This window comes from Gopherus flavomarginatus, unplaced genomic scaffold, assembly GCF_025201925.1.
Source record: "Gopherus flavomarginatus isolate rGopFla2 unplaced genomic scaffold, rGopFla2.mat.asm mat_scaffold_39_arrow_ctg1, whole genome shotgun sequence".
Lineage (NCBI taxonomy): Eukaryota > Metazoa > Chordata > Testudines > Testudinidae > Gopherus > Gopherus flavomarginatus.
The window spans coordinates 2,024,082-2,051,024 of NW_026115076.1; the positions used below are offsets into that span (position 1 = coordinate 2,024,082).

The following is a 26,943-nucleotide window of genomic DNA, read 5'->3' on the forward strand; positions in this document are numbered from 1 at the left end:
TGGAACAAGAGAGCTGAATGACCCATCCAAGCTGTGGATGCGTTCCAGACAGACTTTCAAGCCAGCAACTCACCATACTGCTAAGTAACCTGAATATTCATTTTGGAATGTTCTGACTGCTTTTCCTTTAAAATTCTTTCTGTCTTTCTTTCTTTTAAAAACCTTTCGTTTAGATGCTAAAGAATTGTCTGGAAGGATGGAATTTAACTTCATTCTTTTCATTTGTTCTTTCTTCTAAACATTTAGTTTAATTGCTAAAGGATTGGCTGGCAGCATGGTATTTTGGATGAGATCCAAACCTGGGTAATGTGGCTAACCTTCTACCCACCCACTTCCTGGATCCATTAGGATCACTCTCCTGCTGCCCTCTGGCCATGCTGTATCACAGTGAGCAGAGTTTTTAAATAACCTCTCACTGTACGGGACCTAGTTGCTGATTAGGAGTCAGAGAACTGTCATGCAATAAAGGGGGCCGTGTGATTTCTTTTTTCAGAGTCTCGTTAACCAGTGTGTGGATCAGAAGCACAGTTTGTGACTGGTCAGTGAGTTTAACTTCAGTGTTAACCACCAGTATGGGGAGCATCTGCTCTCCTTTTTCAGCCTGCTCTGACCTTGGCATTTTCAGTGAGGACTGCCCCAGGCACACTAGGTCACACTAAGCACTGAAGATAAATTAACAGAATGTTTTTGATGATCAAGTTGTATGAAATCAACTGAACTCCTTTGTTTTCTTTCATCTGAGCGGAGTTTCTGGTTTTCCAACGTGATATGATCTCCCAGCTGGAACAAGGGGAAGAGCCATGGGTCCCAGAGCTCCAGGGTTCAGAGGAAAGAGAGATCCTGAGATCTCCCCGCACAGATGAGGAAACATTAAACCAACTCAGAATCTGTAAGTGCCTGAAGGAAACATCTAGGATGCCCTACAAAGCTCTTGGGAAGTCTCTCAGTTCATTATTGTCCATAGCAGGGGTCGCATCCGCAGGGTAAATATAGCTCAAGGCTTCCTATAGATGCTAGCAGACACCGGGCAGTAGCTTTCTCCCTTCCCCCTGTGAAGTTGGATGGGATGTGAAGGCTGAATTGATCCCCTCCTCTCTCCTGTTGGGGGGAGCTGAGTTCCTGATTTTATTTGTCCTCTCTCCAGCACTTGTTTTGGTTTGGCCTTCCCCTTTCCATCCCTGTTTGAGGTTTCTGTCTCTATCACAGCAGGTGATGCAATGACGTGTGAGGTTCAGCACAGACCAGAAAAAGAGCAGGGAAACCAGCCAGGGGAGAAAATGGATAAATTTATTTCCTGTCAGGGAACTCAGAAGGGCCTTAAGGAAACCAGAATACAGCAGAAATCTGCAGGGAAAGCAAAAAAAATACATGTGCTGAGTGTGGGAAAAACTTCACTTACAGATCAGGCCTTTCTCAACATCAGAGAATCCACACAGGGGAGGCCCTGTGAATGCAATGAGTGCGGGAAAACTTTCAGTCGCAGCTCGCACCTTATTGGGCATCAGAGAATCCACACAGGGAAGAGATCCTATCCTAGATTATAATGGTTGGAAAGGACCTCAAGAGATCATCTAGTCCAACCCTGCTCAAGCAGGACCAATTCCCAAATGGTTCCCTCAAGGATTGAACTTACAACCCTGGGTTTAGTAGCCAATGCTCAGACCACTGAGCTATCCTCTCCTCCTGAATGCAGTGAGTGCGGAAACTTTCAGTCGCAGCTCACAACCTTATTCGGCATCAAGAGAATCCACACACAGGAGGGGTCCTATGAATGCAGTGAGTGCGGGAAAACCTTCAATCGCAGCTCTCACCTTATTCGAGCATCAGAGAATCCACACGAGCAAGAAGCCCCGCGAATGCCGTCAGCAGGCCTGCAACAACTCGTAAAGTGGTGATGTAGAGAAATCTCTGTATTAACTATCTCTATAAATCTTTATAACGTTGCATTGTGTTATTTTGTATTAAGTATCTTTATCTTTATGACATTGCATCCGGCATGATGTTATTTTGTAATTCATATGACTTGGCATTGTGCCTCTCTATTTTTCATACAACTTTGTATTAGATCCCTATATAGAGAATTGGTAGAAAACTTTGTATCAAATGTTATAGCCCCTAAGGATAGTATAGTTAAGTAAAAGAAAACATGTGCCTTTTTGCTAGAAGTAGAATAAGATCTTCCCCCGCACTCTGTAATCATTGCTCTATTGACTGAATGAGGTGTGAATGAGTGAGGCTTGGAAGACACCCACCTCCAGACAGCTACAACAGTTGAAGAGGGAATGGGAGCCAGAGCAAAGGACAATACAACTTGTCAAGTGGGCCCAATAAAGAAGAGCAGACATATTGATGGCCTCAGGGATTAGAAGCAAGCACCTTCTTTAGAAAACACCCTCTTTGAGCAGCATTGGGACAACACCCAGAGAAAAGCAGCACAAAGACCAACGGACGCAGACCCAGATTTTGAATCTGGTCTAGATTTGCATAAGAGGGAAGCTGCTATAAATGCGAGGTGTCTTGCAGAAGGACCCCGGATCTCGTCTTGTCACCATCGGACCATCGATTTGGATCGGTAGAAGCCCGGCTCCACCCCTCCCCCATCTAACTCACCTGGCCAGTGCAGTTAAGGGGAGCAACTAGTTGGTAACAACAGCAAGACGGAGTGTGTTTATGTCTGTGTGTGTGCGTGAATGCATGACTGTGATATATATCTCATGTGCATATCATAGAGTATTAATTGATACCTGTATTACTAATAAATGTGGCATTTTGCCTTAATCCCCCTGAAAAGTTCCTGTACAGTACTTTGAGTAAAACAGCGAGGGCCACAATACTCCAAAGAAAACAGCTGAGGACCGAAACCCCCCGGCCCTGCGGAAACACCCCCCACTCAGGACCTCCCAGCCTGGCGGAAACACCCCGCCCAGCCCTGCAGAAACAAACCCTCCTTCCCCAGCGCCGCCCCACCAAAACAGCTGTGGGTCAAAAAGGAAGGTTGGTGGTGGGGAGGTGTTACTTGATGTTAAATCAACCAGGGACTCCCAGCCAAAGAGGTGGCTGGGAGCCCTCAGGGTCAAATTAAAGGGCCTGGGGCTCTGACGACTGGGGGAACCCGGAGCTTTTCAGGGCTGGGGCAGGGATTTAAAGGTCCCAGAGCTCCTGCTGCTGAGGGGAGCCTGAGCCCTTGAAATCCCAGCCTCACTCCATCCCCTGGAGCTGCCGCCAGGATTCAAAGGGCTCTGTGCTGCCTGCAGCCACAGGGATCCCTGAGCCTTTAAATCTCAGCTGCTGCCGGGATTCAAAGGGCTCTGGGCTGCCCGTGGCGGTGGGGAGCCCTGAGACCTTTAAACCTCAGCTGCGGCCGGGAATCTCTGCGAGCAGCCCAGAGCCCTTTGAATCCCGGCCGTGGCTGGCAGGCCGGCTTTAGGAAGTGCGGGGCCCCGCAGGGATGACTGGGGAAAAAAAAACCTTTCAGTTCTTAACAACCGGTTCCCTATAAAAAGTTCTGCCACAGTATGTATTTTTTGTACCAGTAGGGTTACCATACGTCCGTATTTTCCTCCCAGATGGCGATTTAAGAACCAAAAAGCCTGACATGTCCGGGAAAGTACAGATGTATGTTAACCCTACCTAAAAGTTCTTTTTAAAAAGATGGGTCTGAACTAGAAATGAGCTCTGCCACTCCCTTAGGGTGTGCTAGGGTGCACATGTGTGGGTCCCAGCTGCTCCCTGCCCATCTCATTGAAGCAGGTGTGCAGGGTTACTTCCCTCGGAACTGCAGGGCACCAGTGAAGATGGGGCTGGCTGGAGGTGGGGGAGGGGGAGGATGCGAGAGGTAGGGTCTGGCTGCAGGCTGGGCAAGGGGTGTGGGGCAGGCTGGAGACAAGAGGTGTGGGGTGGGCTGGCTGGCTTCAGGCAGGGCCACAGGGAGGGTGCGGCATGGGTTGGCAGGGCTGGAGACAAAGGAGTGCGGGACTGGCTGGCTTCAGGCAGCGGGGTGCGGCAGGGGTTGGCTGGAGACGGGTTGGTGCAGGGCTGAAGGCAAGGCAGGGGGTACGGGGTTGGCTGGAGACAGGGCAGGGGGTGCAGGGCTGGTGCGGGCAGGGCAGGCAGTATGGCAGGGGTTGGCTGGAGACAGGGCAGGGGGTGCAGGGCTGGTGCGGGCAGGGCAGGCAGTGTGGCAGGGGCTGGCTGGAGACAGGGGTTGGTGCAGGGCTGAAGGCAAGGCAGGGGGTGTGGGGCTGGCTGGAGATGGGCAGGCTGCAGGCAGGAACTGGTGCAAGCAGGGCAGGAGGTGCGGGGCTGGTGCGGGCAGGGGGTGCAGCAGGGGCTGGCTGGGGACGGGCTGGCTGCAGGCAGGGCAGGGGGTGCAGGTACAGGGGGTACAGCCCATCCTCTATGGTGAGTGCCTCCTTCTCCTCCTCCTCCTCCCCCCTCTCCCACTAGGGTAGCAGCAGCAGCCTGGGGCTTGGGGGCTATTTCAAGGGCCCGGGGCACCCCTGCTTCCACTGCCCCAGCTCTGTAAATAGCCGCGGGAACCCTGGGGAAGCGGCGGGGCTCCAGTGGCTATTTAAAGGGCCGGGGAGGTAGAAGCAATGGGAGTCCTAGACTTTTTAAATAGCCCCCAGAGCCCCGCAGCCATACCCCAGGGCTCCAGCAGCAGGGCTCTAGTGGCAATTTAAAGGGCCTGGGCTTCCAGCCCCTGCTGGGAGCCCCAGGCCTTTTAAATTGCCCCCTGGGGAAACTGGGCCACCCTGGTACAGCGCACTGGCTTTTGCTGGTACTGGGGCTTGGGTGCGGGGTCCTCTTAGGAGCGAGGCCGATTCAAGGGAATTGGTTAAATTGGCCTAAAGCCGGCCCTGGTGGCTGGGATTTAAAGAGCTCTGAGCTCCCCGCCCGCCTGCCCAGAGCCCTATAAATCCTGGCCGCGGCTGAGATTTAAAGAGCTCTGGGCTCCCTGCGGCTGCGGGCAGCTCAGAACCTTTTGAATCCCGGCCGCGGCTGAACTTTAAAGGGGTTTGGATTCCCCGCGGCTACGGGCAGCCCAGAGCCCTTTGATTCCCGGCTGCGGGACGCACAGTGAGACTTCACGGGCCGCACGTTGCCCGTGGGCCGTATGTTGTGCAGGCCTGGCATGGAGGGGCAAAATAGGTAAGAAATTTCCGTGGCCTGTCACTAGCAAATAGTAGCCACCATGGATCCTGCCAGAGGTGGCTACATCTTAGCACTGTGGGAAGCAACCCTTCACAGAGACCATTTGTCTTGTGGTTTGGGATACTTCTCAAGACATGCTGCACTCAGAGTGACCCCCTCATCCTGTGCCAGCTGGAGAAAAGAAAAGGGGCCAGCCAACTCTCCCACTACCAGCTGCGAACCACTGATCCCCAAACAGGGGGAGGCCTCTGGCTTTGATGTGTATTAAATATCAGGCTGGTCTCTTTCTTTGGCAAATATCTAACAGAGCTAAAAGAGGGAACAAATGATCCTCAAAGGAGAGGGGAAAGACAATCACTGGGAAATTTAATCCCCTGCAACATCCAGAATGGAGAGCGACTCAGGGCAACAGGTTCCCCCGAAGGAAGAAGTTTTTGGGATTTAGAAACATAAGGAACAGCACAAAACTTGAGAGGATTGTTAATTGACATTTGATAATGACACAGAGGGAAAACCTGAGCTTTCAGATCAGTGTTCAGAAATGAAAGACAAAGGGTGGAAATCAGAGATTTTGGATCCATTTTGCAAATTATAGAGAGGAAAGTGGAAAATCAGAGGGATTTTATATCAGTTGTTGATAGGAGGTAAAATCTGAGTGTTTCACATGAATACTTGATAAATGAATAAAGAGGAAATGGGCAACATTTGCAAACATTTTGTGTTCAATAATCTGAGAAAAGGTGTAAATCTGAGATTTTCTTATTATTTTATAATTAGAGACAGGAAAATCTCAGGGCATATTCAATTAGAAATAGACAACTAGAGAGAAGTGGGGCAAATGTTTAGGTTATTTTATTTGAATCTTTGAGATTTGCAAAGAAATTGTGTCACAAACTGCATATTTGATAACATGAGAGGAAAACACCAAGATCTGAGGGGAGAGAGTCACTTTCCTGTCAGGGCCCAGTGCTCCCTCCCCCTCCCCCTCCGGGGTCTCTCACTCACTGGGGGCTCCAGGCGGGGCTGGTGCGGTCAGAGCCTGGGGCTGCCTAGGGGGCAGGTCCCAGCTGGAGAAAGCCCCCCCCCCCGGCCAGGATAGGAATGTGCTACTGGTAGCAGCCTGGGGCTGGACCCTCTCTATGGGGGACACTTGCTCCCCCCTCCCCTTCCTGGCCCTTCCCACGCCCTGTTGCCAGCAGAGAGTGGCCCCCCCAGCCCAGCCCAGAGGTGTCCCTGTCTCAGGCCCCCCCCAGCCTCTGCCCAGTTCAGAAAGCACTCGGGGGAACCATTTCCCACCTACACAAGGACAAATCACTGCAGGTGAAAATGGGGGGAAACACCCCAAACCTGAGATCTGAACTGGCCATTGGCAAAGGGGAGAGAAAATGGGGCACAATGGGGGGAGGGGAACAGGGAACTTCTCAGGGGTTTGAGGGAAGGGGGTGTCAGCCTGGATGTTGCTTGTTGCTCTCTAGGGAGAAAGGGGGCAGGACAGGAGAGGAGGGGGGTCTCCACGGAGGGGGCAGTGGTAATTCCGAGGGGATCTCAGCCCTCCCTTTTTCTCCCCGCTCCTCAGGGGTCACCTGCTCTTCTCCCCTCGCCCCCCGGCCATGTCCCGGCTGCACAGACATTTTCCATCCATCCCTTTCCCAGGTCTCCCCCCTCCGCAGCCCCTGCCCGACCCCACGCAGGGGCTGCTAGGTGTAATGCATGTTCAGTAGGGATTTCTCCCCTACTAATGCTGGGGTGTCCTTCTCCTATAGGTTAGTCTACTAATGATCTCATCTTGGTGCCATGTGTGTCAGTTCATTGCCATGGCACTCGTGTGCTTAGACATCTGAGGATGCTCTATAGAAAAGCTCCTTGAGTGAGGTGATCCACAGGGAGTAGCTCAAAGCTCCAAAGTGCCTGGCCGGGGCAGGACATTGGCACAGCAAGGGCGGGGTGTGGCAGTGACATCACAAAGGCCTTTTGCAGGACCTCACACTATTGGTCAAAGACTATTGGTGAGCAGGTGGTGACCTCACAGAGAGATCCTGACATCAGTCAGGGGCCAGGGGCTAGGGAAACCTCAGAGACCCCTGTGGCTTTGCTTCAGCAAGTCTCCTTCTCCAGGTCTCTGTCTGAGGACTGAGAGAGTATTCGGGTTCACGGACGTGAGCGCCAGGAGAAACCTCTTTCCAGTTTTCTCCTTCCCTTGTAGTGATTTTACTAGAAAACAGCCGTCCCTCTTTAGAAGGTAAGAGCCTCCTGGAGGTGTGAAACCTGTTCAGTCTGATCCATCTGGTGAGAGTTGAATTCTAGGCATGGAAAACATGAGCTTAAGGAGGCAGAATTTTATTCCGCACCTGGGATTTTGTCCCTTAGAATCATGGGGACATTAGGGTTTGTCCTTTGTGTTTCACCTTTTCCTCCATCCACCTGTCCCTCCCTCCTTTCTCTTCATCTCTTCTTTTGTCCTTTCTCCTGTTCCCCTCCCAACACCAGGACGAGTGTGTGCGTGTGTGTTGCGGGGGAGTGCTCTGCAGCTCTCACTGTGGGAGTTCCACCCAAAAATGTGAGGCTGAAATAGTGCTCAGGCAGTCAGGGCTGGATTAACCTTTTGTTGGCCCTGGCACCAAACATATTTGTGGGCCCCAGTATAGTCACTGTGGGCTCCGAGTGTGGGCCTGGTGGGGCAGTGCCATTGGTGCCTTCGTATACCCGGTACTGAACCTCAGAGACATTTTTCATTTTGATCACACACCTCTCCATGACTATATGCATTGCCATACACAGCTCCCTCAGCCCGCGGGTTTTCTTATTGAGCTGTACACCCATGTGGGTTTACCAGTGTCCACAGTGAGCAGAACTTTCATAGTGACCAAGGAAACTCCCCACAGATTTATCTCTTTCCTCATTCAGACCTTCTCTAGCCATGTCTCCAGTACCCCCCATGTCACCAGTCACTGCATGTGGTCCTAGTCTCAGCTCAAAGTCCTAAAGCCAGCAGACACCTGATCAGTTCTGACAGATCCCTCCCTCAGCCCCCATCCTGCCATGTGAGCAAGCCACCTGCAAACACCATTTCCCCAAAGTGAGGACTTAGCCCTTGGGAATCTGAAGACACCAGCGTCTCTCCCTCTGCTCCCATCTACGTGCTAGTCTGCTACCTGGTCACCACCACCTCTCCCCATACTTGTTTCCTTTCTACTTTGGACATGCTCCCAACCAGCTGGAAGCTCCCTCTGCAAGCCTGACCTGCTCCCGCCTTCCCTGCTCCCCCGACATTCCTTTCCTACTGGTGACCTCTGTTCCTTGAGGTTAACTCCAGTGTCTTTAGGTGCTCTAGCTTAATGGCCCCAGGAGTCATAGAGCCACTTGTAGTTTCTCTAGCTACAGCCATGGGGCAACTGCCAGAGGCCAGCCTTAGACAGCTGCAGCTACTAGCCGCAGGAGCGGAGGCAATGCCAAGGCTGAGCATGCTTGAACCTTGCAAGGGCAGCACTAGGGACTCTAAATCCTCAGCACTGGCCCTAGGCAGCTGCAGACTCTGGAGTTAGGCACTTTCCTCCTCTAGGTTCCTGCATGGTTACAGAACTGCAGTAAAGTGGAACAATTATCAGCTTCTGTGATTGGAAGATGTCTGGATCCATCTAATAAGACCGTCCTACATAAATGAGGAAAGTTGAGGTGCCTTTATTATTCTTTTGTTCCATTCTTTGTTTCTATGGGGAATTTGCCAGTGCAATATCACTGTCTTCCTTTTAAACAAACAAAACTAAAAAAAAAAAGTGTAATGGCTGTTGAAAATAGCAATTCCAGCCCTCGTTAGCACTGTGAAGACCCCAACGTTTGTTGCTCAATTTTCTCCTACTTTTTCTACAGTAAATGACAGTGGATCAGCATATTTGATTTGGGAGAAATGAAGTAACAGCTGCCCAAATTGAGCTTGAGCACTCCTGATTTTGAGGTGTTCAGATCTGGAAGGCAGGGGCTAGATTCCCTTTATGAATATTAGATACATCTGGAAAGGAAAAGTCAATTTCTATTTTCATGGCTCAGAAGTGGAAATCCTCCTGTCCTGTATCTGAAGCTGTCCAGGTCCAGTAGAGCCTCCCCTTCCTTACTTACCATTTTACCTTCTGGTGGGATCCACATACCTCCCTTGCCCAGCTTCAGATAGAGAGGGGCCCTGTCCAGTTAGTCCACCCAGTTCCATCTTTGGGGGCTGCCAGGCGAGGTCACACCAGCATCCCTAAGCCTGTCTGGGGAAGTCTTCTGAGGGTGCTACCTGGGCCAAAGCCTTCTACTCCTTGGTCACACCTCTTCCCTATTCACAGGTGGCACCCCCTTCTAGCAGCCAGCCCCCCAGCCACAGCAAGCTGCAGCGCATGGAGTCTCACAGCTTCCCCCCTCCCTTTCCTGTTGATAGCAGCCAAGGGAATGCTGGGAAATGTTCCTTCTCTGCTCCAAGGCAGGGAGCTGGTCAAGGAACTACAGCTCCCAGGGCCCTATGGGGTCTCAGCTCCCCTACTGAATCCAGGCTGCTCTGAGGCTCCCTTTCTGCAGAGGGGAGGAAGTTACTGTTACAGGTCCCTTCAGAGCTTGGGCCTAGCACTATGGCACCATGTCAAATCCAGTACTGCTCCCAACTCTATCCAGCTCTGCTGCTGGCAGGATCCCTTCCCATTCTTTTTGTTTCCTGTCTCCCCTCCAAGGAGAAGCTCTGCATTGTTCCTGTGTGGGGAATTGAACCCAGGCTGTCTGGGTGAAAGCCAAGAATCCTAACCACTAGACCACATGGGACTTCCATAACACGTTTACATGTTCATATTCAATAACACAATTAAACGTAGCCATTCAAAGTAGCCATTTAAAAGAAGCCATTCAAAAAACTTCAAAAACAGACTTCAAAGAGAAATTGCAGAGTTACAACTGATCTGCAAACTTAACACCATTAATTTGAGCTTGAAGAGGGACTGGGGGTGACTGGCTCACTACAAAAGCAATTTTCCCTCTCTTGGTATTGACACCTCCCTGTCAATTACTTGGAGAGAGCCACATCCACCCTGACTGAATTAGCCTTCAACACTGGTTCTCCCCTTGTATGGTAACTCCCTTTACATCATGTTCCAATATATATTTATGCCTCTATCTGCAATTTTCACTCCATGCATCTGAAGAAGAGGGCTTTTTACCCACGAATGCTTGTGTCCAAATAAATCTGTTAGTTCTTAAGGTGTCACCGGACTCCTCGTTGTTTTTGTGAAATAAAAGCAAAATGCACTCTAAGCTGATCTTAACCCTTTCAATGCCCTTACAAACTTAGATGCTTCTCACCACAGGCCGGCTGGTGGCTTTTCAGCCAGGCTCTCCCCTTTCGTCAGCGCTTCAGTTGCTTGGTGTGGGGGTGTCTGTAGATGTAGGTGGACGAGAGAGACAAAGCATGGCAAATGTCTCTGCTTTTATCATGTCCTTTCTTCCCTCTTGGCTTTGCTCCCCCTTCAGAGTCAGGTGAGCATCACTGCGTCTCTCCAAGCAAGTCTGAGCAATTCCCCTGGGGTGTCCTCTTGCAGGTAAGTGATTGCACTGTAGCTCCCTTGCTGAACAATGGCTGTTGATGGGTTGTTTGACACCCTGTCCGGGTGTTGGTTACTTTCCTTGCTGTTGTCACTGGGGAGCTAATATTTGGCTGACTCCCCCACCTTACAGCATAGTGATAACCACACTGCACAATTCTCATAACTTCATATGCATGAATGGTAAACATCTATGGGTAGAGAAATGACTTTCAGCAGATCATATCCTTTCCCCTGATACCTTACAAGGCATGCTCTGTATATAAGATCACGATTATATGAAAATGAGGAATATGGGGGTTACAGCACACTCCCCCAAAGGTACAGAATGTCACACTGAGATTCTATTTTCATTTGTTATGTAACAGCATTAAAGAGATCCAGTGACTGACCAATGGCATTTTCAAGTGCTAAAATGGCAAGCGCTGTTGGTCTCTCATTGGCCATCAGCGACTGAAGATACGGTTTAATGAGCCAGAGCTTCAAGGCGAGGGTGGCTCTGTCCACTGCCTTCCGTTGCGCTGCTGGGCACCAAGTCCCTGGCGGTCAATATGTGAAGCTGGGAGAAGAGAGTGGGGTGGCAAGCGGTGGTAGAACTTTTGCCACCAGGGTCTAGCTGTCTAACTTCCTCTTCGTACTGCTGGGCCCCCGTTGCCTTCAGGTAACACAGGAACTAAGGCAGGAATAGGGTGAGGAAGCAAGTAAAGCCGAGCAAGGAAGGCAAAAGTTAATCTTATCTTCATGGGCAGCTCGCAATGACGTCCTTTTTCTGTGCCACAGCTGACAACAACATCCCAGACAGAAAAGTAACAGGCCAAAAAGAAACCTAGCAGCTGCTGAAACAGTTCAGCTGGGAGCGTGCTAGACTAACAGGCTCTTCTATCCTCCTTTATGCACGGGCGGGATGTTTTCTGAGAGTGCAGCAGTTCCTTTAACTGCCACGAGTCCCTCATTTCAGGCTATGCAGCAGGAAAAGACAGCATGGGCTTCTGCACCGAGTTGGCCCACCTGACCTTTCATTCTTCTCTTGCTCTTTGTCAGCAAGGAGAAGAAAAAGAAGCTCTCCCTCAAGCTGGAGTCACACGGGCGAGGTAAGGACGACTTCCTGAGTGCTGGCTCCAGTCCTCTGCCCTGCCAGCTGACCTATCGAGGGGCTACCACCACATTCTCTAGATTTGTCCATCGGTCTGTGCCAGAGTGAGCAACAACCCAGTAGGTGGAGTTTCTGTAGTGTAGTGGTTATCACATTTGCCTAACACGCAAAAGGTCCCTGGTTCAAAACCAGGCAGAAACATGCTGGCTTCCTTTTCCCAGATCCCCTTGTTATTCAGAAAGGGCACTCCTCCTATTGGCCTGTCCCTGGGATAACTCCAACCCCTGCATGACAGAGGATGCTGACAGCAGTGGAGAAAGCACCTTGGTGTCAGGCTGGAGAACCTAGAGTAGTTAGGCCAGTCACCATTTGGAGGCTTGTGGCTTGGCCACCTCTGCTGTTGGAGGTTGGCCTATAGAGGCTCTCACTTCCTGCTGGGCTCCTTTGCGTGACTGGCCAAAGGAGGAAGTGAGGCAGGAATGGGGCAATAGAGGAAAGTTGAGCTGAGGAAGGCAGGGAAGAAGCTGTGCGGCTAAGTGGGGTTAGTAGAGCACCACCCTTCATTCTGCAAAGCCTGGGGAGGTGTGGTTGGCTGCTGGGAGGTAGAATCCTGTGCCTGCCTCTTGGCTTCCCAGGAGTGGCTACTTGCAGCCCAGGAGAAGAAGGGAGGTTCTGGGTGAAAGGAAAACAAGCAAAGCTGAGTCCAAGTGGAGAATGGCGGCTCCTTTGTGGCCAACCTGGGGGCATGACTGATGGTTTTAGAGGTGGAGGCTGGGCTGGCTGTGAGCAACTGGGATCCAGGAAACCCCCACCTGCCCTTCTGAGGGCTGAACCCATGGAGGTGCGGTTGGCTGCTGAGAGACAGACCCCTGTGGCTGCCTGTTGGCATCCCAGGGATGGCTACTTGCAGCCCAGGAGAAGCGGGGTTCTGGGGGGAAGGAAAAGCAGCAATGGTGAGGCTGAGTGGGCTCCTTTCTGGCCGAGATGGTGGACTGTGGTGAGTCTGGGAGTTGCCTGTAAGCCATAAGTGGACGTAGTGCAGTGAAAACTGCTGCTCCATTCTGGCCGACCTGGGGGCGCCATGGATGACTTGGGAGTGGGGGCAGGGCGCTGGCTGTGAGCAAATGGGATCCAGGAAGCCCCAGCCTGCCCCTCCAGGGGCCGAGTCTTCTTCTCTCCTGCCATGGGGAGCCCGACCTTAAGCCTGCCCAGCATGTGCAGCAGCTCGAGCATTAAGCCTTCCTGTGTGCATAACTGAACTACGCCCTAGTGTAATAAGGTGTAAAGTTTAGATTGTGAATTTATCTTTAATTTCCATGGTAATTTACTTTGATCTTTTATTCCTACCACTTATAATCCTTAAAACTCCATCTTTCTGTAGTTAATAAATCTGTTTTATGCTCTACTTAAACTGGTGTATTTTGCTTGAAGTTCTTGGGAAATCTCAGCTCCATTACAAGGCTGGTTCATGTACTATTCACAGTGAGGGAGGGGTGGACCCTGTGTAATAAACTCACACTGATCAGGCTTCTGATTAAGGCAAGATGGTATGATCCAGGGGTGCAAGGCTGCAGAGCTGTAGGGGGGGCGACTTTCTATCATTAGTGTTATGAGTGGCTGCAGAAGCATTCATGTAATTCAGTTGGCTGTGTCCCTACCTACGGATGTCTGTGTAAGTGCAATATCTGCCAGAGATTCACAGCTTGTCTCAGCATCACATGTGTGAGAGGGAGCCCAGGTGGTGGGACAAAGGGCTCAGGGGTCCCACTGTTCAGTTGCATCCCATAGATCCCATCACAGACTTTCAACAACCACAGCGGGTGCTCACTGAGACAGAGAGAGAGATGCCAAAATAGTGATATCCAGTGCCAGCAGACATCAAACTATCAGAAATTCTGTGAACAGAGAAGACCCTGCTAGTGGAAAATGGCTTGTGAGGTATCATTAGAAAACGCATAACCTACTGAATATTATCCTCCTGTTAAAATGTGTAGTAACACTGTATGTAAAATTGTGAGATTTTACAGTATGATATTACTGAAAAAGTTACAGTTCTGGGGAACACCCACAGACCAGTTCCTCAGAGACAGCAAGGCAAACAGCTGGTCAAACAGCCATTCTCCTGCAGGGGGAAGGTGTGAAGACATTAAGGGCTGGTCTACACTACGGGGGGAAATCGATCTTAGATACGCAAATTCAGCTACGTGAATAACGTAACTGAAGTCGAATATCTAAGATCGGATTACTCACCCATCCTCACCGCGCGGGATCGATGTCCGCGGCTCCCCCTGTCAAATCAGCAACTCCGTTGGGGTTGGTGTTGTTCCGGAATCGATATAAGCGCGCTCGGGGATCGATATATGGCGTCTAGATGAGACGCCATATATCGATCCCCGAGCAATCGATTTTAACCCGCCGATACGGTGGGTAGTCTAGATGTAGCCTTACATTCCATCACAGGGACCTATTGAGGCTGTTGTGGAAAACGACCACAGGATTAATATTTGAATCAGCTCAGCCTGAGGCTCTTTTCTTGGTTACAAGCACGCAGGGGGCGACAGCTATTGGAATACTGTTCCTGAGCTAAAAATCACACAAGCCTTTTACAGCTTAAAACCACAAACAATGACACATACGTTGCACGTTAATTTCCTTATTTGGAATATATTGCAAAATATGATGCAGGTCAAAAGCAAGCTGAACAATCAGTTTTCCATATTTGGCCTTTCCTGTTATTTTTATTACACCTGGTGATATGGGAGCAAGACTCTCCATGTCTCAAGAAATGTCACTACCAACCTAGGCCATTTTCACATGCTGGGGTGCAATCCAGATCGGCGAGGAGTTGTGTCATCTGTAATCCTGGGTGAGATTCAGTGTTCTGCTGCTGGAGCTCCCCTGTCTGGATACTCCCAGCCAGCGTTCAAGGACGCACTGAGTGTCTGTATGATAAGTAACCCTGGACTGGCAGCTCTGACTCCAGCCGCCTGCTTGTTACACCCCAAGCACATTCTGGTTTGGGTAGAGAAGGCTCAGGGTTTGAGAGAAGGCTGGGGGTAGGAAGCTTCTGTTCATTATGCTGGACCTAACCCCAGTTTTACTTGAGTAAAGAGGAGATATTTGACATTGTGTGATGCTGCTCCTGTGCTCTGTTCCCAAAGTGTTCTGCAGCAGAGGAGGGTCTCTGGTAGTATGTATGTTACTGGCCTATTGGGGTGATGCTGAAACAGGACAGGGTACAGATGGCATTGTGGGGGTGGCATGAACCTTCACTCTTCATTTCCCCTTCCAAGAACAGAAGGGACAGGAATCCTTACCCAGCAAGACCATCGTCTCATAGTTCCCCTGCATGACATCTCTGTAGAGGGCTCTCTGAGTGGGGTCCAGCAGAGTCCCCTCTTCCCTGGAGAAATACACAGCCACCTCCTCGAAGGTCACCGGCCCCTGAAAGAGCAGGAGTCCAATACTCAGTACCTGCTGACCCACTCACAACCCCACTATTCACGGAACAGCAGCACCAGGGAAATGGAAGCTCCGGGAGGCACATGTTAACAGAGTCCCACCCCACCTTGCTTACAGCAGCCAGGAGGCATCAGAGGGTAGAAAGAGAGAACCTTTGTGTCTCCCATCTGACAGACAGAAGCAGGGTCTTCACATTTATCACATAGCTACTAGCCAGAGCTTAATATAGGAGATGGGGCTGTCTCTGGACCCTGATAGTGGCTCCCTGGTAGGAATCCAAGCACTCTCCAAATAAAATATATGGAAGAAAGGGGAAGTCAATCATAAAGAATAGAAGTTAGAAGGTCAGAATTGTAGTGCCCATTAACAAAGGTTTAGAGAAAATAGAGCCTATCAAACTAACGGGATATCCTTATTGGATGAGATCAAAAGTTTGGTTGCAGCTAATAGTATTGATGTAATATACCTAAACTTCCGTAAGGGACATGACTTGATTAGCACAATATTTTTACTAAAAAAAACTAGAATGATACAAAATAAACACGGCATACATTAAATAGATTAAAAACTCTGATAGTAAATGGGGAACCATGATCGAGTGGATTTCTTTCTAGCAGGTTCCTGCAGGGATTGGTTCTTGGCCCTGTGCTATTTAACATTCTTATCCATGACTTAGAAGAGAGTACAAAATCATCACTGATAAAGTTTACAGTTGCCACAAAGATTGGGGTTGGTGGTAATTAATGAAATGTCAGTAGATTCAGGCTCCATCGCTGAGAGTCTGGGAAGTTGTCCCAGCCCTGGCTGGAGGGTTATTTCCTGTTCCACAAAGAGGGGAAGTTCCATTCCCAACTCCTGTGCCTTGAAATTAGGACCTATCTGACACTACACCCCCATATTCATCATAGTGGTATGATTATAATATGATTAGGACATAATTATGATCTATTTTGTAGAAGATGCATCATGTGTGGTGTCACTGGAAAAGTTCTGATTTGCTGAATATGATTATCCTATTTGTGTGCACATATCATGTTCGTATCTGAAGTTATGGATATTGACTCTGTATCTGTATTTCAAATGTGCTTACTCTGGGTAACACCCACAATGAGCCTTTCAGGTACAACAATGAAGAAGCCAGACAGTGCTGATGGCTCAACAAAGACAATGGACTGTGGAAGAGCTTAGCCTTCCTGTGAATGTTTCAGCCAGCCTATGAGTCATGGCTACTATGACTCAGCAGGGCCTGTGACCAGACCACATGACACTAAACTCCATTTTAGTACCTGTATTTTTCCACAAACTGGACTAGGAACTGAGTTTGGAACAAAAGGTTCCCACCATATGGAAAAGCTACATAAGGTGGGGTGTGACATCATCTCTTGGCCTCATTCTCCACACAAGAGAACTTCTGGAAACACCTGAGAAACAAAAACGGATGTGGGGGAAGTGCTGCTCCCAGGATCAAGAGATTTCTAGCTTGTGTATGGAAACTTGGGGGACTGCTTGTACCATCAGTCAGGGTGAGAAATTGCTAATTCAAATTCTATCCATCTAGTATGTTAGGCTTAGTCTGAGTTTTGGTTATTTGCTAAATAATCTGCTTTGATCTGTTTGTTATCACTTATAATCACTTAATCTATCTTTCTGCAGTTAATAAACTTGTTTGATGCTTTATCTTAACCAGCGTATTTTGAGTGAAGTGTCTGGGGAAAATCTCAGCTTGTTGTGCACATCTGTCCCATATCGAGGGGAAGGGGAACTACATTAATGAGCTTGTATTATAGAGATCCCTGTGCACTATAAGATGGTATCATTCTGGATTTATACTACAGCAAGTGTGCAAGGTTGGGGAGTGGGAAATTGGCTCTTGTCTTCTATCTGTCCTTGAGTGGCTTAGGTAACGCACTCAGGTAGCTTAGTTGGCTGCATGGCGCCACCTGCTGTTGTGTTGGGTGATAACAGGCCCTGGAGAGGCTGGCGAAATCTCCAGCAAAGCAGTGTGAGAAGGGCCAGCCCAGCGTGAGGGTTAGAGGACACAGCAGTTCCCAGAAGCTCCACAAACTGCCTCCTGGGGGTGACAACCCATCACGCCCTACACTACACAAGTCTCAGCAGGTTTGTCACATGCTGTCCCCTCCCTTTCTCCACCCGAGATATTTCCTGCTTCCCACCACCTCTAGCAATTCCCACCCTCTTATGCATTTACTGCTCCTCAACCTCCAAGCAGAGCCCGCCACCCTGATAATCTCTTACCTGAGCCAGCTCCATTGCAGCCATTTCCTTGCCCCTGGGAGGACGAGATGATCTGCAGCGAAACATGGATGTTATTCTCTGGCCTGCCGGGGTGAAAAGGGCAAGGTGTGAGAATTCAGACTAGGCTTTTGTCCATTCCACAAGCCGATTCCCCCCAGCTTTTCCCCTGCTAATGCACATTCTAGGTTCTAGCACACTGTGAAGCACAGAGTGACCTTATTCCAGTACAGGCCTAGCCCCCTCCCACCAGGGTGTAACCCTCTGACACATGGGGAAACCCTCCCAGTAACAGTCTCTCTCTTACACGTATCAAGTTTGCGGACAACACCAAGCTGGGAGGGGTTGTAAGTGCTTTGGAGGATTGGATTAAAATTCAAAATGATCTGGACAAACGGGAGAAATGATCTGAAGTAAATAGGATCAAATTCAGTAGAGACAAGTGCAAAGTACTCCACGTTGGAAGGAACAATCGGAGGCCAGAGAAGAGCAGAAACAAAGGAGTCACTTTGGGGGATTCTCCCTGTCATTGTCCCCAAGGCAGCTGTCTCAGGTTTACAAAGGTGTTTCATGTTCCAGCCTTTGTACAGTCTCTCCTGGGAGTGCCCCTTTCATGGACTGGGCCTAGTTTTAGTTTTTGGTAGTTAACAAGCTTGGTTTATTGTTCATCTAACCAGTATGTGTGGATTGAAGTGTGTTGGAAACTCTGTTTGGGATAACAAGCTGGTGCATGTCATTTTCCGCTGATGAAATGACAGACTTCATATGAGCTTGGGTCGTTCAGTAGCGTGCTGGACAGTGCAAGATGCACATTTCTGGGGGAAAGTTGGGCACTTGAGAATTTGCTGGTTTTCTCCTGAGGTGTAATTCATGAGTGGCTGTCTAGCAGCACTCAATACTGTGTAGCTGGGAGTGAGTTACATGCTGGAGACTGTGTGTTAATTGGCCAAGAGGGGCTGTTCTCGCGGGAAAACAGTGGAAAAGGCACCCCATGCTGGAGGACTGAGGTACAGCTATTTAACAGTCCAGATTGTACTCTGGGTAACATCACAGACACTCATTATGACAGAGCCTCTTACAACACAGAGAAAGTAAATCCATGTCCCAGAAATCGAAGACTCCAGACAGAGGGCAAGTGTCCCTGGCACTGCTTCTTGCTGACAGAGAGGTTCAGAGACAGTGCGAGAATCCTGGGGAAGCTGGGAACAGGAAGCATGGGCTGGCGGGGTTCGGTGGAGAAAGGGAACAGGAAGGGCAGGGATATTACTGAATCCAGGATCTTAGCAGTACTAGATGACAGGATAGCACATAGTGCAGCCCATTGGAAAACACAATCCCAACTATACATACAAAATGATGGGGTCTAAATTAGTTGTTTCCACTCAAGAGAGTGATCTTGGAGTCACTGTGGATAGTTCTCTGAAAACATCCACTCAATGTGCAGCAGCAGTGAAAAAAAGTGAACAATGTAGGAAATAATTAAGAAAGTGATAGATATGACAGAATATCTCATAGATCATATTTGTAAAAACAGCAAATAAATCCATGATACACCCACATCTTGAATACTGCATGCACATGTCACCCCATCTCAAAAATAGAAATATTGGAATTGGAAAAGGTTCAGAAAAGGGCAACAAAAATGATTAGGGGTATGGGACAGTTATGCCAGACCTAACCCCCAGTTTCACTTGAGCAAACAGGAGATATTTGACACTGTGCAATACGGCTCCTGTGCTCTGTTCCCAAAGTGTTCTGCAGCAGAGGAGGGTCTCTGGTATTATGTGTGTCACTGGCCTATTGGGGTGATGCTGAAACAGGACAGGGTACAGATGGCATTGTGGGGGTGGCGTGAACCTTCACTCTTCATTTCCCCTTCCAAGAACAGAAGGGACAGGAACCCTTACCCAGCGAGGTCACAGTCTCATAGTTCTCCTGCATGACATCCCAGTAGAGGGCTCTCTGAGTGGGGTCCAGCAGAGCCCACTCTTCCCTGGTGAAATACATAGCCATCTCCTTGAAGGTCACCAGCCCCTGAAAGAGTAAGAGTCCAACACTAAGGACTTGCTGCCCCACTCACAGCCCCACTATTTGTGGCAGAGAAGAGTGAATCAAATGGAAGCTCTGGGTGGATCATAGTCAGGAGAGTCCCACCTCGACCTGGCTCAGAGTATCCAGCAAATGCCAGGGTGAGGGGATGAAGAGAGAGCCCCTTATCTCTCCCAGCATATCCATCACCCCCCTACTAGCCACTGACTGATACAGGAGATGGAGCCCCTAGCAGGGTCCAGGGAGAGCTCGCTGGTAGGATGCCCAACACCCTCCTCATTGTGAGGAGTGGGATATGAAGGGAGAGGCAGCTCCAATAAGCCTGACTCATGGGTGTCCCCTTTATATCTCACAGCAGCTGATGGTTAATGAGGTCAGGCTCCAGCACTAGGAGTCTGGTCAGTTTGACTAGCTCCATGTAGGTGGGTTATTTTCTCTCTTCACAAATTAGGGCATTTCCACCTCCAAACCTCCTGGGTCTGTTCCTAGAATCTAGGCCACTTAGTAAATAACTCCCAGCAGGTCTGCCACACCCTGGCCTCCTCCTTTCCCCACGCTGTGAATTTCCTGCCCCGCTCCAACCTCCAAACCAGACTCTGCAAACCTTCCCACCTCTGGTGTATTTGCTCTCCCTTTCCTCCAGCAGGAACCCACCAGCAACCCCCCGATAATCTCTACCTGGACTGACTCCACTGCAGCCATTTCTCTTCCCTGTCCCACGCCAGGCTGGGATGAGCTGGAGCAAAACATTCTGCAGCCTGTCTGGGGGAGAAGGGCAGTTGTGGGCGTTTCAGAACCGGTTTTAGTTAATTTCACATCACAATTCCCCCAGGCCCTTTCCCTGCAGACAGACACCCTAGATTCTGTCATGCTGGGAAATGCTCAATCTGTTTATTACAATTTAGACCTGGCCCCTCCTGCCAGGCTAAGTCCACAGACACATTTTTAACCTCCCTTCTCTCTCCCCTCACCCCTTCTCTGAACACAAGGCTAGAAAAGAGCAGAACCAAAGGAGTCACTGTGGGGGATTCCCTCAGACACTGACCCCACGGCAGCCACACCCCAGCAGGGGGAATATGGAGTCAGGAACTGGCTTTTGCTCTGTCTGATCCTTGTTTTGTTCACTGGAAAGTGGTTCTGCCCCAGGATGCAGCAATACATGTGTCTGGGTGGACTAGAGAGCTGGAAATCTCTCCCCCACATTCATTTCTCCCACTGCCCCTTTCAGTCTCTCCTTCCCCTGTCCTCTCTCCCTGCCCCTCTGGCTGGGACAGTCCCATTCCTGGGGGCTTTGCTCTCCCATGGCTGGATTTCCTCCTGGCAACCGCTAATGGGAGGAGAAATGAGGTGGTGTTGTTTGTGCAGAGTCACTTTCTTGCCAGACCCTAGGACATTCCCTGAGGTCTTTCAGTTACCTGGAGACTCTGGCTCAGAATTTAGTAGTAACAGGGCCCAGGACTGCCCTAGGGGGCTAGGACCAGCTGCAGAAAGTCATCCCCTGGGCCGGGCAGAGAAGAAGCTTTAATTAAGGTCACTTCCCAGCACAGAGCCCCACTGGGGGAGCAGCAGCTGCCAAGCCTGGTCTCCCAGATCACAATGGAGGCTGCAGCATCTGACCCAGGAAGCTGAACCCCAATATCCTGAGCAGAGAGGGACGGAGTGTATGAGCAGCTTCCCTCCTTTAGCTCTCTGGGGAGAGCAGCTAATGGGAGCCCCTCCTCACAGGGAGAATGGCTGATCTCATTTGACCCACTGTCCATCTGGAATCACTCCTTGTCTTTCCATACAGTGACTCTGGATTAACAACGGTCTCAATGACACCGGATTTCAGAAAGAATGAGTTCAGAACGCTGTGGAAAAGACCATCGTGTGGCAGTGCTGACTCCCTTCCCACCTCCCTCACCCCCGCAGATCTAGGACAAGGACTGGGGGCAAAAATTTTCCAAACGGAACCGAAAGTTCCTGCAGTTTTCAAAAGAGGAGAAAAGTAAATTCTGTGAATTCACACTAACAGTGTTTGCTAAGTGGACAGAAAGTTATCACAGTGACAGGGCACGTGACTGGGGAATGGACTTGGTGACCTGGTGACTAGGAGCCAGGACTCTGGTACAAGTTGACCAGAGAGAAGGATCATGGTTAGCAGCAGCCCCCAGACACCCCCTAGTACCCAGAGCCCAGACCCCCCAGCCAGGGGCCCCAGACACCCCCCAGCCAGGATCCCATCAGATATTCCCTGGGACGCAGCCCCCAGAGTCCCTGGCCAGGGACCCCAGATACCCCTCAAAGCCCCACCGGCCAGAGAACCCCCACCACACCATGATTGCCAGGTTGGGAATCCCAAAGGGTTCCCCCCACCAAGAGCCCCCAGCAGCCAGGGACCCCCTCAAGGGACCCCCCCCCACTGGGAACTCAGTCCCTCACTGCCTGCCTAGGAACTTCCCCACCCTCCAGAACGATCTACCCTGACATTTGCCTGGGACCCCCTCCTCTGCCCAGTGTGACCCCCTGATGCTTTACAGTGCGACCCATCACTCTGCTTCCCTGGCATGCCCTCACCTAGTGCCAGGGATCCCCTCCCCCAGCTCTGTGCACTGGGCATGGCAACAAAACCAGGAACCAGCGGGGGAAGCACAGACAGAGCCCCTGGCACAGAACCAGGCTCCCTCTAACCCTCTGTCCCGCCTCCCCAAGAGACACCCACCCCCACTGTTCTGCAGCCACCAGGCCCCCAGCGATACCCACCTCCAGGACCCATAGCCTCAGGGATGGGCACATCAGAACCACCACCCCCGAAAACCCCAAACCTCCACAACCCACCAACCTGACTAGGGTACCCCCTGCCCAGCCACCCAGAGGCCTCCCCCTACCACAATGCCCCTTCAGCTGCAATCTCCCCACACAGACACCTTCCCTGCCCCTGCAAGTGTTACCTCACAGAGTGTGAGAAGTGGCTAGAAAGTTAACACCACCTCCTGCTGGCCAGTCACACAGGCAGAGGGAGCCTGGGGAGTGCTTCTTTAACAGGAGAATGGAAGGCCTGGAGGGCAAGAAAGATCCACGGGCTGTCACTAGCAAATAATGGCCACCATGGATCCACCCCAGAGGCGGCTGCATCTTAGCACATTGGGAAACAACCCATCATATTCAATTAGAAATAAAACAACTAGAGAGAAGTGGGGCAAATGTTTGGGGTATTTTATATCAATCTTTGAGACACGCAGAGAGAACCCTGTCACAAACGACATTTGATAACATGAGAGAAAACCACCAAGATCGGAGGGGATTTGATGTTGCTATTAAATAACTAGTGGAAAAGGGGGACTGTTGGACTGGATTTTATATGACTGTCCAATACATAAACAGAATGTGATGGTCCCCCCCGGCCACGGGGCAACCATTCACGTGAGCAGCTCAGAGCCCTTTGAGGAGCTGATTTAAGGGCGGGGGGGGGAGCTGGAAGGCTCCCTGGACAATGGAAGGGGGCCGCAGGGGAATTGGGAAATGGGGTCTGGGCAGTCTCCATGGGGGATGTGCTCCTCCCTTCCCTTCCCTGCCCTGGCAGAGAACGGGAACCTCATCCCATCCCACTCCAGTGGGAGCCATGTTCTGGGGAATGACCCAGGGCAACAATTTCCCACCCAAACAAGGACAAATCGCTGCAGATAAAATGGGTGGGAAAATCCACCCCCCATCGGAGAGATTTTAAATTGACATTTGAGAAGTATGGAGAGAAAAGGGAAAATCAGAGGCAATTAGAGAGCTGATCATTGGGGGGGGGGAGGAGAATCTCCCTGGATTTTATAGCCACGTGTGATAATGAGAGAGAAAAGGGGAAATCTTGAGAGAATGTGTGTGTGGGAGGAAGTGGCAAAAACAGGGACAGGATCCAGTTAACTCACCTCCCTCCCACCCCGGGAATGTCCTGGCTGCACAGAGACAGATCTACACCCCCACCCCAGTGACCTCCCCCCCCTGCAACTCCGGCTTCTCCTCCCCCCTCGACACCTCCGCCCTCACACCAAAGGGGGGGGCTCTGCCAGCGCCTCCCCCTGAGCTCAACTCCTGCTCCTCCCCCCAGCCCGGATTGTGCCCTTTAGCCCCCCACGAACCCTGCCTCCAGCTGCCTGACCCCCCCCGCCCATCAATTTCCTGCTCTGCGCCCGCCCCTCCCACGCTCCCTGTTACTCCCCCGCCCCGCTCCAGCCCCGCCCCCAGCGCCCGGCGGAACGTTACGGCTGGTCCGGGCAGGGGGAAGGGCAGCGGCTTCAGCGGCTGTTACTGGGCATGCGCAGTGCCCGGGAGTAGCACATTGCTATGGGGAGGGATTTAATACACCGCCCCCCCCCGCCTGGCCCGGGGTCCGCCCCTCCCCCCCACACGACGGCCGGGCCCCGGCCCCCCCATCCCAGCGGGGCGGGCGGGCGGATCCTCCTGCAGCTCCACTGGGGCCGAGGCGCCTTCAAGGCTTCTCCCAGGCTCCCTGGGGCAGAGTCACTTTCCTGCCCCCCAGCGCCTCTCATTCCCCGGGGGCTCCGGGTCACAATGTCCCACCGCCCTTCCCCCGCCTGCAGCTCCCGCTTCTCCCCTCCCGCCCCCGCCAGCCACACCAAGGGGAACCCCCAGGCCCCAGTCTCTGTCCCCACCTGGATCCCAGCGGGGCCGGGGGCAGATCCTGGCTGCAGCTGAGAACAGCGGCTCCGCTCCGGCTCGGGCAGCTCCAGCGCTGCTGGCAGCACGTGGAGAACCAAGAAGCAGCTGTTCAGCCCGGGCTCCGCGTCACAATGTGCCAGAGCCCCGCCCCCAAGAGCTGCCCTGCCCATGGGCTGTGCCAGAGCCCCGCCCCCAGGAGCTGCCCTGCCCATGGGCTGTGCCAGAGCCCCGCCCCCAGGAGCGGCTCCGCCCCCGCTCTGTGCTGGAGCCCCGCCCCCAGGAGCTCCCCCGCCCCTGCTCTGTGCTGGAGCCCCGTCCCGAGGAGCTGCCCTGCCCCCCGAGCTGAGCCAGAGCCCCGCCCCCAGGAGCTGCCCGCACCTGGGATGTGTCAGAGCCCCGCCCCCTGGAATTTCCCCATGTTGGGTCTCTGAGCTTTGTTCTCCTGCCGCCTTCTTCCCAGCACCCCCTGCTCCCTTCCTGTGTCTGCAAACACCCCCCTCCCCCGGGGCCGGCTGCAGTGCTCGCTGAGGCTGACTCCAGTGGCTGAAGTTGCCTCCATCTCTGCTTCACCTGGAGGGGGAGAGACAAAGAGAGGAGATGGTCCCAGGGTGTGAAACCAGAATCAGGGGGCAAGGAAAGAAGGACTGTTTGGAAAGGTGGGTTTTTTTGTGGGGGGGGGGTGAGCCAGAGGGATTCAGAAGAAGTTGGGCAGCAGAGGCTCAGGGAAATTGAGGGGAACCTCCTGGGTGTCTCAGTGTTGCCCAGGGTTTGTACAGCACCTTGCATAATATGGGGTCTGATCTCAGTCATGGTCTGTGCAGCACCTGGGAGCCCTGATGTCTGTTTCCTGATCACAGGCTCTGGGAATGGAGAGAGGGAAACCTCAGCACCTGAAGGTTAATGCAGCCCTGTGTGCAACCCCTGCTAGGGTGATCCGACAGCAAATGTGAAAAATTGGGATGGGGGTGGGGTTAATAGGCACCTATATAAGAAAAAGACCCAAAAATCGGGACATCTAGTCATGCTAGTCCCTGCTGTTCTCATAAGGGGTCGGCTTAGAGAGGGTTTGGCTACACTTGCAGCTGTCCAGCGCTGGGAGTTAAAGCTGTCTTCCTACAGCTGTTTAGGGAAAGCGCTGCAGTGTGGACACACTGACAGCTACCAGCACTCTGTCATGGCCACATTTGCAGCGCTGTTGGGAGTGGTGCATTATGGGCAGCTATCCCAGCATTCAAGTGGCTGCAATGTGCTTTTCAAAAGAGGAGGGTGGGGTGGAGTGTGACACGGAGCGTGGGGGAGACAGAGCGAGTGGATTTTTGGAGCTGACACTGTGTCAGCTCCCTGCCTGGCAAGTTCAAGCCTCCTCCCCCACCCCTCTCTCATTCACTAAATGCAAATAGCCGCCTTTGTTCTTTTCCTCACAGACCAGATAAGCCGCTGATCCAAAACAGACCCCCCCTCCCCCGTGCCCACCCGGCTGCTTCTCTCCTCAAGCAAACACCAGCTGTGGGTGTTCCAAAGGGATCCCCCTGCCTCTGCTCATTCACTGCAAACAGTAACTGTGTTTGGTTTTTAGATAAGCAGCTCCGGGAGCCTTGAGCTCACAACAAAGCAAACAGAGGCATCACACCAAAACAAAGAGCGTTATCTCTACTTAAAAGCATTATGGGAAGGTTCCGGAGGTCAGTGACAGCGTAGTAAGATTAATCACTGTTTACACTGGCACCCCAGCGCTGCATCACCAGCTCTGTTCTCTTTATTCCTCTCGTCGAGGTGGAGCACATGCAGCACTGTAGCCAGGGAGATACAGCGCTGTATGTGCCTTGCCAGTGTGGACGGGGAGTAAGTTACAGCGCTGTAAAGCCACCACCTGCACTGTAACTCTCCAGTGTAGCCAAGGCCTGAGTTGTAGTAATAATAGCAGCCAAGAATCCGGTGGCACCTTCTAGACTAACAGACGTATTGGAGCATGAGCTGTCGTGGGTGAATACCCACTTCGTCAGATGCAACAATAGTCCCATATGGGCTAGTGGTCAGGATTCCTGGTTTTCACCCAGGTGGCCTGGGTTCAACTTCTGGTGTGGGAAGAGTGCAGAGCTTTTGCCCAGAGTGGAGGCAGGAAATGAAAGGAACAGGAAGGGATCCTGCCAGCAGTGGAGTTAGACAGTGTAGGGAGGGGACCCCAGAAGTGGGGGTGGGGCAGTGGTTTGGGGGGAGATGAGGGAAGGATCCCAGCAGTGCGGGAAGTTGACAACCTGGAGAGCACAGGCCTGGAATGGGGACCTGGAAGAGTGAATGTGTCCCTCTAAACCCATCAACTGCAGACTAGGCAGGCTTGGAAGAATTGTGTATTTGTTGGTAAATGTCAATTTCTGTGTAAACACACAACCCAATGGCAAAATATTTCCATCAATAATCATCAAAATTGACAGATGGGCAAAGTAAGAAACATGCTGCTTGAGAACTTATCATGTTGTAGGAGCAGCAGTGATCTGTATGCTCTGTATAACCTGTATGCTCAAAAGGTCTGTTAAACTCCCCCAGCTTGTGTCCTTTCCCGCTTTGAATGCCTGTGAAGTGGCTTTCCCACTCTCCTTTGTACCTCCAGTGAATGCCCTTCACCCGGCCCATCTGGCCAGTGGTTCGCTGTGTTACATTCTATTGCACCTCAGGGAGACTGATCTTCATCGCACCGTCCATCGCTGCGCTGTGGGACACTTA

The 26,943-nt window shown here is 51.5% G+C and overlaps 1 protein-coding gene, 1 long non-coding RNA gene and 1 other non-coding gene across 8 annotated transcripts in view; 2 read left to right on the top strand and 1 right to left on the bottom strand.

Annotated features, from left to right (window-relative positions):
• The window catches only part of LOC127042400 (zinc finger protein 862-like), a 751,328-nt gene that overhangs the window by 218,713 nt on the left and 505,672 nt on the right, over positions 1 to 26,943 (top strand). The gene's annotated exons all lie outside the window — the stretch shown is intronic.
• The window catches only part of LOC127042403 (uncharacterized), a 1,287,231-nt gene that overhangs the window by 212,903 nt on the left and 1,047,385 nt on the right, over positions 1 to 26,943 (bottom strand). Inside the window, exon 3 of one of the 6 annotated variants that reach the window (XR_007771931.1) lies at positions 1,741 to 1,811. The exons of the other annotated variants lie outside the window; for them this stretch is intronic. This is a non-coding gene — a long non-coding RNA (uncharacterized LOC127042403). Of the gene's footprint in view, positions 1 to 1,740; positions 1,812 to 26,943 lie in introns of those variants that run through there. 6 annotated transcript variants of the gene reach the window in all.
• TRNAV-AAC (transfer RNA valine (anticodon AAC)) lies at positions 11,937 to 12,009 on the top strand. The gene has a single exon. It is a non-coding gene; the product is annotated as a tRNA-Val (tRNA).